Genomic DNA, 9721 nt, shown 5'->3' on the forward strand with positions numbered 1-9721 from the left:
TTTTTAAAAGTGCATATTTTTTATTTCTCCTTTAGATCGAGGAATCTACTTCGAAGTACATGAATATTATGCACTAATATACTTTTAATGTAGACCGAAAACATGTGAAATACATGAACCGAAAACATTTTTAATGTTTCAAGCCATTTAAATACTAAACCCAATATAATGTCACCGAGATGCTAGATAATGAGCAGTTTTACTCAGGAACATTGCCGTTAAGGTTATAACAAAAGGGCAAAGTTATTAAATAAACCCATACCTCACTTGAAGTTTTTAAAATTAATTTATAAAGAAAATCACAACATATAAGTTTTACTGAAGAATTCAGAAACTATTTTTGTGTGAATTTCAAAACAATTGCTGATTTGTTCTTGAAACCATGATACAGTTGAGATAACATATTGATACTACATGCCGTTTCCATTAAAAATCATGGTTTTTCCAAGAAACTACCATATGATTTCTTTCATTTTGCATTTTTTATAAGCTGAAAAAGAATCGCAAATAGGTTCCTGGATCAAAATGACTCTTTTAGGTGCGCCTACAAATTTAAAAAGTAAATAAATAAAATTTAAAAAAAATCAAAATAATATTCGATTCTATCAAAGAATTAGTGGACGAATCGCGATAATACGGTCCCTTGAATTCGAAACTAGTGAGTTAAATGTATTCTGCAACTCTGAGCCTCTGACTCCAGTAATACTTCCTTAGCAAGCAAATATGCTGTGTGCATGGGTGCAAGTTTGGTGATGTGTTCAAGACGGAAAATATTTTCATCCCCCTCCCCCACCCAGCCAGCCATGCGTGCTTATGGAAAAATTTATGTATATAAATGTATTAAGCGTTTTGATATCGTAATTCCAAAAACCTAAAAACCGCCAACAACAGGGGTTCTCCTCCAGAAATTTTTAAAAATTGAAGTCCAAAAAACATATCTTTAGGCTATTTTGGTAAAGTTCAGGGACTCTTCCACACCAATTGTTTCAAAGTGATAGTCCCAAAATCACAATATTGGGCGACCATCAAAAATATTAGAGAAAGGGCTCTGCACTCTCCTCGAAATTGAAGCTTTAGAAACGAAATTGCATTCCATCTTTCATAACGTTTATACGCTTTTTGAATGCAGTATCGAAGGGATGGGGTTCAGGAACTCTTCTTCGTCAATATTTCGAAATTGAAGTTCCAAAAACGCAATTTTAGACGATGTTGGACAATGTTAGGGGTAAAAGCGTTTGGGGTTCCCCGCCATTATTTTTTTTTTTTGCCGATGGTAAAAATTTTTATTGCGGCAATAGAATCGCTTAGGACATAAGATTTTCACTTTTGCCACATAAATCAGTTCTAATCGGAAAGCCTACCCAAGGTAGCTCCAACAAACCAGAAAAGAAGGAAAAGTGGGGGAACGGTATGGGCGCCTAATGATTATGAACTGGCACCATTCCCCCACACAGTCTTCATTTGAAAAAGAATTCTTTTATAAGACAGCAGGTGAAATTAGCAATAAAAAAACCACTTCAGTGAAGTAGATACAATTTTTAAACAAGGTACACTTTACAATATTCATTAATTTAAAAAAAGGAATAGTGGAACTGAATCCTCACCCCAGGGACTGGCCTCGAATCAAATCCCTCTTAAGGCACTCAAATATAGCCTAAAGTAGTGTTTTAAACCTTTCAGCATCGAAAAGTTTTTGGAAGAAAACTCCCGAACCCCTTCCACTGAGTTCACCACAAATATCCTAAATTTGAGTTTCAAGGTTTCAGTTTCTAAATTTTGTTTCTAGGAATATTACCCCCCTTACCAATATACATGACTTATGACCGCCTAAAAGTTTTAATACTTTAATTTAGGAAACTTTTCGAAAGAAGCTTCCCCCTTAAGTCATCCAAATATAGCCCAAAACAGAGCTCTTAAAATTTCAGAAACGGAAATATTTCGGGCTGGCCGATGGAATGTCCCCTCCCCTCTCTTTGTGTTTATTAAAGGCAGTGTAAGTTTGTGTTTAGAATTTTTTTTCTATTGATAGAGAAACTCCCCTCCCCACATCGCCAAAGACAACGCAAAGTTTAAGACTTCCATTTCGAAAATGTTCCGAGAGACCCTAGAATTCCCTAACTCTTAACTCACTCAAAAATAGCATTTCACAGGGGCGTAGCTAAGGGGTGGGTTTTGGGGACAAAACCCCCCCCGAAACGTTAGTCTCAAAAAAAAAAGAGAAAAAGAAGAGAGAAGAGAAAGAAAAAAAGAAAAGGAAAAAATTCCAAGCGATTATATATATATATATATATATATATATATATATATATATATATATATATATATATATATATATATATATATATATATATATATATATATATATATATATATATATATATATATATATATATATATATATACATATATATATATAATATATATTATATACATATATATATAATATATATATATATATATATAAAGAAGTAACCCCCCCCCCCGAAAGTCAGGTCTAGCTACGCCACTGGCATTTCAGCATGGAGAAATTTTCGGAGGATGGAGCCCTCTCCCCCTCACCACCAAATTCCTTCCCCTAAGTTCACTACATTTGACGGTTCCCCCTTTTCATCACCAAAGTTTTAAGAATTTAAGTTCTAAAATTTATTGAGAGAAAGCTTTCGAATTCCCTCTTAAGTTCCTCAAAGATTACTTAAAGCTGAGTTCTGACTACTTCAGCTTTGAATATTTTTTTGGGGGGGGGAGGAGGACCTCGAACCCCAAGACGGACTAAAGTTGCGCTTTTAAGATTCCAGTTTCAGAATTTCGCCTAAAGAGAGCCCCTCTCCCCCCCCCCTCTTGACATTGCCAAAGACAGCCTAAAAGTTTTAAGACTTCAATTACAAACACTTTGCCGCAAATTGTACCTATTTCTCTTTTTCTCAACAAATTTAAGTATAGCCTCAAATAGTTTTTAATACATCAGCAACAAAACATTTTCAGGTTAGAACACCAAAACCATCTATTATCAATTCATCAAACATTGCCTAAATTAGTGTTTTAAGACTCCAGTGTCCGATTTTTTTAAACCTAATACTCGCTACTTTTACATTATTAAAAACAGCCTAAACATTTTTGACTTTAAAACTTTTAAGTTTGCAGAGGAAAAATCCCGAACCACTCCTGGCTTCAAAAATGATTTTCAATTCAGTTTCTCGATATTTCATTCTGGAGCCCTTGAGTAGTCCCCCCCCTTAGATTGTCCAAGATACAAACGTTTTAAGACCTCTGTATCGTGGGTTAATTTGCGTGCCTACCCATTTTGCAAGAGCAGCGTTTTTTTTCGCAAATTCGTGCTGCCGTTATTTTTCTTGTTTCCTCTCTCTTTCTCCCCCCCCCCACCATATTTCTACTCTAGCGAGTGTTAGATTGAAAGAAATTGAAATTTAGTGATTCCTCAAGTCTTAGAATTTTACCAGAAACATGTCAAAAATGCAGGAACAGTTGCCCATCATCGGTGTTTCTAACCAGCTTGAAATTTACCTCTCCCCCTCCGATTCCTTCCAAAATTCCCATTTTCATTAAAATCTGTCAAGTCCCTGATAGTTCCCGTTTTGCCTCGTATGTGGCAAAAAAAAAAAAAAAAAAAAGTGGTATGCGTAAAAATTTCATCCATCCCATCAGCAATTACTCTCAATCGGTGATTCAGATTCAACTCTTAAGACATTTTAAGAGCGTACATAATTTTCATGTATGCGTGTAAAGTTTGCAAAAAAAAAACCACAAATGAGAAAGAACAAAAGGATGATCGAAAATAGAAAGAGAAAAGGCTAAATTTTCAAACAGAGACGATTAATTCGATAAATCAGGGATAATAGTGAGCAACTCCGCGCTCTGCAAAGCAGTGAGTTGGAAATAACAGAGCAATACCTAAAAAAAGTCAAACGGCGCGATTCTAAAAGCTATTCCTCCAACAGCACATTGTAAACGAAACAAGTCAAGGAAAATCGAGTGTCGATCTAAATTCGTGGATATGGAACGGTCCAGTCATATATATTAATGCATATTTTTCAAACACTCATTTTTTTCTTTTTTAAGGAAGAACTGAAGGAAAATGATCGAATTTCTTTCCGTCCCGACCTCCGTCTCGGAAATTTTGTCCAAGACGGAAGGTCTTGCACCCATGGCTGTGTGTTCTTTTTAACTAACTAAGTAAAAAATGCAAAAGAAAAGTCAATTAAAAAGTAATAACTAAAATAGTCAAATTAATTCATCCTTTGGGGCGGGGGGGGGGCGCAACTCCCAGCCAGTCTAGCATAGATTAGGGTTTGTGACAAAACCTGTCCTGAAACGTTGGTCCAAAAAAAAAAAACTCAAAACCATTTATTCCTAGAAAGAAAAAAAAGTGCGATTTTTCCGTTCATGTCATAATTAGGAACAACTGCCTTAGCGCATTACAGAAGTGGGAAAAGCAGATTCTGTAGGTCGAATTTGGAGTTTAGGTTAGGGTAGGGGGGGGGGGGGAAGCGCCAAGAAAAATCTTTTCAAGGATTAATCGGTAAAATAAATTTAAGTGATCGATATGCTAATTAATGGACGTATCTCAACTCCACATCAAGGAAAATTGATATTCTGTTGAGATTCTTGAGTCATTAAATACAAAATTAATCAAAAAATTTATTTTCCTTTTTTCTTCCCATAATAGGAGGAAACAAACATTAAATATGTATACTCAAACCCCAAATAATGAGGGAATTAACAAAATATTTCTAAACGAATAAAAATTTTATGTTTTAAATATTTATTTAGCGAGACTTATTTTCGTCGTCATGGTTACAAATCGTCTGCATTCAAGGCTTATCTCAAATAGTTTTTGCATAAAGGGTTTTTTTTGTGTAAAATCAAATATTTTCAGGAAAAACATCTAAAAATACTTAATTCTGGTAAGGATAAAAGTATAACATTATACGTTGTAAGTTTAATCTTTATGAAAAGTGCACGAGTGCAATTTGGTCATATCTTTATTACCTCATCCTAATTACTAGTTTTTTTTTAAGAATATGCCTCCTTTTACCTAACCTAGAAAATCACTGGTCATGATATGATGAGTGTGAATTTGTCCTCTACTTCCATTCTATACATAGAAACAAGAAACTCAACGAGTAGGGTCCTATCGCAATTTGTGATTTCGAAAAACATAATTTGAAATCAAGACGTCAAAATTCAAATGAATGCCAGGGCCTTTTTTTTTCAAGTTACAACAATTTATACGTTTTGAAGTAAAATTGTGAAATCAAAGTTTGTGTGTGGTCTTTGTATTAATGTGGGGTCTCTTGACTAGAATGTGCTACGCTGCAAATGCTTGAAAAAAAAATGACAGAATCTTGAAAAAGAGAGGAAAGAAACAAAATTTTGAAATCTAAGAAATCATGGCTAAAACTAAAACAAGTGAAAATGTGTGAGGGCTATCAGCTAAAAACAGATAAATAATTATAAATCATGTATTAATTTGAAAAAGAAAGGCATATCCTCTCTAATATGCACACTTGAAGGATCCATGAGCAGTGCATGTCTGAGACAATTTCTTTTACTCATCATTTGTCCTAACATAACTGAACCAACACTTATTTGCAATATTAGCAACCAAACTTCAAATGATTAAAATGTTTTTTTTTCCACCACACTTCTAAGATTTAAATGAAATGGCTAGATGTAGCTGTTAAAAAATATCGTAGCTAATTTGAGAGGTTGCAGAAAATTTATAACAATCTGGTAGAAAACATTAAATATACAGACACAGAGATTTGATACAAGAACTTTATTTATAGCTTCCAAAAATATACGCATAGTAGGTACCAATTCAAATGATCAAATCTTTATTTCTTCATGAATGAAACAGAAATATATCTGTTTAACAAATTGGATTTGATCAAGGGAAATGGAGCAAGCCTCCAAACAATATGGTAAAAACCTTTTAAAAATTAACCAATTCCTCTTAAATGAATTGTTATGAGGCATGTTATGTCTTCAGATACTTCCACCATTTTTTGATGACAAGCAGACAAATTACACAGAATAATTTCAATATTTTGCCCCAATGTCTCGTTAGTTCTACCATTATCCTGCTTCACACTGTTCCTTCAATGTTCTATGTAGGATGTCTTTAAAGATATCTTAACAAGCTTCTAGGCAAATATCTAGAAAAAGGAGGATCCAAGATTTCAATCTTCAAGAATATGCTCCTACTTAGTCTTCCATTGAGCTTAAAAATTTACTTTCTGAATTTTCATTTAAACTATTTTACAAAAATTATGGGTGCTATTAACAAAGATGGGGTAAGAGATATTAAGACATGAAAGAAACAGGTGATTTAAAGAAGCTCCAAACATCTCTATATGGAGTAAAATTGCGTAACACTTTTTCATCAGGGGTGTGTAAAGAGGTGTCAGAAGGTATAAAAATTACTTAACAAATACACAGTAAAAATTAATTTAGGTTAGCTATGCCAATCACTGTAAATTCAAGAGATCAATGAGCCTGAGCTGTTATCTTTCGCTAACAGCTCAGTTAGCAAAAGCTAACACACTTAGCTTTTGCTCCTCAGATGTGTAGACAAAATACTACATAGTACAGTTAACTCTCAATCACTGTACTCAAAGTCCTGAAAAAACCGGCTATAACCTTTGAGTTACGGGAAGCAACCACAGCCTTCTCAAGAGTTAGGGATCCAATGAAATCTATGAGATAAAAAAATATTAGAATTAGAGTCAACTGCATAACACAAATCAATGAATAATAAAAAGTTAGAACATAAGAAAAAAAATTCATGTACACTTGTTATTTGATGATTTTAAAGTTGAATAATTTCCTCCTTGATTACTTATTACAGATTAAAACTCATGAAATATCACACACATTCATACTTCTGTTGAATCAGTTATTACTCTTCAGGCTCCGACTAAATTGAAAAGCATAAGCAGAGGAAATGACAGCAAATGAAGCCAAATCTCTCTACTATGTGCCATTAAGTCAGGAATTTTCAGTTTTTGCATCTGCACATGCAAAATACTTCTTGGACTGAGGGGGAAAAAACAACTTAATTTAAAACTTAAATGCACAAATATTGCCATGCATCATAATCATACTGGAATAATACACAATGCATTGTTTTTTCTCCTTTTTCAAATATCTAATTGCAGTTGGTTCTGTTTAACGACATTCTATTGAATGACTTTTCATAGTCCCAGATACTCCACTGCAATTTTAGAAGCATTCTATTTAAGTACGATTTTTTTGTGGTCCCCTGAAAGTCGTTAGATAGAGTCAACTGTATTATATTTCTCATCTATTTCTAATTAAATCATTTATTTAACAGTTTTAATAGGTTAAAAAGCTGTTTTTAATAGCTTACTCTGCTTAACTTTTTTTGAACACAAATCAATAAACAATCACAAGTTAGAATACATGGGAAAAAGTTCATGTAGGCTTGTGTCATTTATCAACTTTTAAAAATATTACTAAGATAATAAGTAAAAATACTACTTTATCTACTTTAAAAATACTACATACAACTAAAGTTGTATGATTTTCTACTTGATTACCTCTTACAGATGAAAACCCTTGAAACATCATACAGATCCATACTTCTGTTGATTCAGTTTTACTCTTCAGGTTCAGGCTAAACTGAAAAGTACAAGCAGAGGAAATGACTGACAGTAAATGAAGCCAAATCTCTCTACCATGTACCATTCAGTAAGGAATTCAGTTTCTGAAGCTGCACGCCCAAAATACTTCTTTAACTATGGGGGGAAAAAACAACTTAATTTAAATCTTAAATGCAACAATTTTACAATGCATCACAATAGAATAGTATGCAATGCATGAGTTTTCACTGTTTTCATAAACAAATTATTATATTTCTGTTGTCTATTACACCACGTTTCTACTTACTCAAATGAACAATATAGAATAGCATCCAAAAAGAGAACAATTATAATAAATTAATATGAATTTCTGCCTTCTGTGCATAGAAAAAAATCAAGAATACCAAATGTCAAGCGGGGAAATGCTTTGCACACAATGCATTTTAACCTGGAGTGCTCACAGACATATAAGATAAACACACCAGTTGTGATCAGTGCTTCAGCAGTAGCCACTTCAAGGTTAATACTTGAGAAAATAGGATTCCAGGTCTCCCAATGGATTCAAAAGTGCATCAAACATCATTTACACCTCAATAGCGAAATATTAAATACATTGTAACATTTTACCCGCATCAAATCATATTATCGACATGCAAGGTCGAGCGAAACAATTTTGTAATAGATTAACTAGGTGCATCAATTTTTAAATAAATATTTTGATTCTTTAAGAATTGAAGTTTTCAATACTGTTTTTTGGGCACTTATCTAGTTCTTTTGTAAAACATAAATTAAACTTAATTATTAAAATTTGCCTTACCAAATTATCCTTGGGTACTTTTCGTTCGTTCATATGCGTCAAACCATTGCAGTCGCCTAACGTCATAGTTGCCATAAACTCCAGGTCAAAATCACTAACGATTCAGCTGTTATTTACATCTACTCGACAAGATGATGTCCATATTTAGATAAAAGTAGCCTCACAAAAACTGGCCCAGTAATGCATTGCCATGAAAAGAAAAAAGAAGCCAGGAATATAATACAAACATTACAGTGCAACAAGAATAACACACAGTAAAAGAGCTGTAAAACACTATTAAAAAGGTATTACATGAAGCAATTTGGCATTAAGTATAAAATAATTACCTATTGCTATTTTAATTGCCTGTTGAGCTGTAGGAGTTCTTAGTACAAAAAATGTCAGTCAATGCAATAAATGTATTATCAAACAGAAAGCTACATTAATGTTGATTAAAAATACACCAAATCGAGGTCTCAAAAACAATAGATATCTTCTTTGGTGACTAAATACGTTCATAAAACCAATCATCGGCAAACTTAAGAGTCATTAATGAATTGTGAGACATTTTGAGCAGTGTATTTATTTATAACCTTATAAAACAACTAATACATGCAACGTAGTATTATTTTTTAAAGAGGAAGCAACTTGTAAGAAAATTAGATTATATTTCTTATATGTAAGTTCGGTGTACTGGTCAACACACAAAACTTATACTCACTTATAGATTTCCTTTCATTTTTGTTTTCTTTCCTTTTTTTTGGCACTCCCGTCCGCCAAAAACATTGGTGTATTTTAATTTGTAATGCACCAATTCGACATTTCCATGTTTTTAACGTGTCGAATATGAACATCACTCGTCAATTTAGCAGAATCTTGCACATCAAAATGCACAAAATTCTCTTCTTTTGTAATTTGTCTTGTAAGCTTTCAAATGAGGAAAACTTCGCCCCTACTTCAATAGTCATTCCTCTATAATTACAATAATTAGATCATTAAAATACTATCCATATAGGAAAGTATGCCGAAAAAGCACGAGGCGCAGTTGTTTCTCGCTGGAATAAACAACGCGAACGTGATCGCCAAATATCGAGGACGTCTGAAACCACGCCAAGTTACTACAAAGGTTGCTAGAAAAATCGAGGAGTAGCAGACACTTCCGCTGTCAAATCACAGCACTGTTCGAATAAAATAACCGGTTAACCGGTAAGTTTGGATTATAAATGAGTAGCTCGGTTCATCTTTAGCGAAAACCTATCAATGTGCCCGCCCCCACCCTAAATGACTTTGCCGTTTGCCCAAC

Source organism: Uloborus diversus, chromosome 7 (genome assembly GCF_026930045.1).
Source record: "Uloborus diversus isolate 005 chromosome 7, Udiv.v.3.1, whole genome shotgun sequence".
In the NCBI taxonomy this organism is placed as follows: Eukaryota; Metazoa; Arthropoda; class Arachnida; order Araneae; family Uloboridae; genus Uloborus; species Uloborus diversus.